Source organism: Plectropomus leopardus, unplaced genomic scaffold (genome assembly GCF_008729295.1).
Source record: "Plectropomus leopardus isolate mb unplaced genomic scaffold, YSFRI_Pleo_2.0 unplaced_scaffold2043, whole genome shotgun sequence".
Taxonomy (NCBI): domain Eukaryota; kingdom Metazoa; phylum Chordata; class Actinopteri; order Perciformes; family Serranidae; genus Plectropomus; species Plectropomus leopardus.
Window position 1 is genome coordinate 3,951 of NW_024622084.1, and position 1,042 is coordinate 4,992.

Genomic DNA, 1,042 nt, shown 5'->3' on the forward strand with positions numbered 1-1,042 from the left:
TAATAAATTATTATTATTATTATTATTGTAGATGTTCTTATCTGGTTACTGTAGTTACTGTATGCGTTTTTCCCGTGTTTTAGTGAGAAATCAAGCCAATTTGTTCAGGTCTCAAGGGGTTAATCGACGAAACAACACCTGTTGACACGAACCAAGCCGCCAAGAACACGTGCACAGTTTTGGGTTGCACCTGAATACAGCAGCACTGTTATGGAGGGGGATTACTGCATGACGTCGTCACTGCGCAGTACAGGAAGTCCCCTCTTCTTCAGCAGAGGATTTTAGGATTTTAGAAATTGCTTTGGTGTCACCAGGTGAGGGTTCCTCTAAAAACTCTGCTCCAGGTGAGGCTCGAACTCACAACCTCGGCATTGCTCTGCTGCATACTGTCATATAAGTACCGCGCGCTAACCGATTGCGCCACTGGAGCTTCGGCAATGTTCGGCTAGGAAGTCGGTTTAAGAAGGACACGAGCGCATGTAAACAATAGATCTATTGTATTTGTTTACATTTTCTTTTATTGGGACTAAATTTTGTTGTGGGAAGTGTTTAAGGTTACAGACAGCGGATGGTAAACTTCCCGGGACCCCGGTAGTCTCACAGTCCACCAGACAGCGTGCTGCGTTCACGTGCCTCTCACAAAGCTCCGACTTTCAAGATCAACAGGAGTAACTATAACGTGTGTGCATTGACTGTATATACAGTCTGTGTGTGTGTGTGTGTGTGTGTGTGTGTGTGTGTGTGTGTGTGTTTAGGGTTGTCTTGTTCCAAATACAAACAATTAAATAAATATAATTGAGGAATAGTTGGAAGGAAACTACATTTAGAACAAAATTATGTACTAGAACAGACACACAATTAAAAATAAAATTGATAAAGTAGAAAACCATGATTTCTATAAAAAAAAAACCAACCACAATAAAAAATAAAATGAATAAAGTGGAAATCTATCACCACAATTAAAAAATAATTCAAAACATACACAAACACAATAAAATATGTAATGAATAAAGTACATATCTATCATTGCGATAAAAAAAAA

The 1,042-nt window shown here is 38.8% G+C and overlaps 1 non-coding gene across 1 annotated transcript; it reads right to left on the minus strand.

Moving 5' to 3' along the window:
- Positions 1–336: 336 nt before the first annotated feature.
- On the minus strand, positions 337–430 carry trnai-uau. Its single transcript has 2 exons — positions 393–430; positions 337–372 (listed from the first exon to the last, which is right to left on the minus strand). It is a non-coding gene; the product is annotated as a tRNA-Ile (tRNA).
- Positions 431–1,042: the final 612 nt, after the last annotated feature.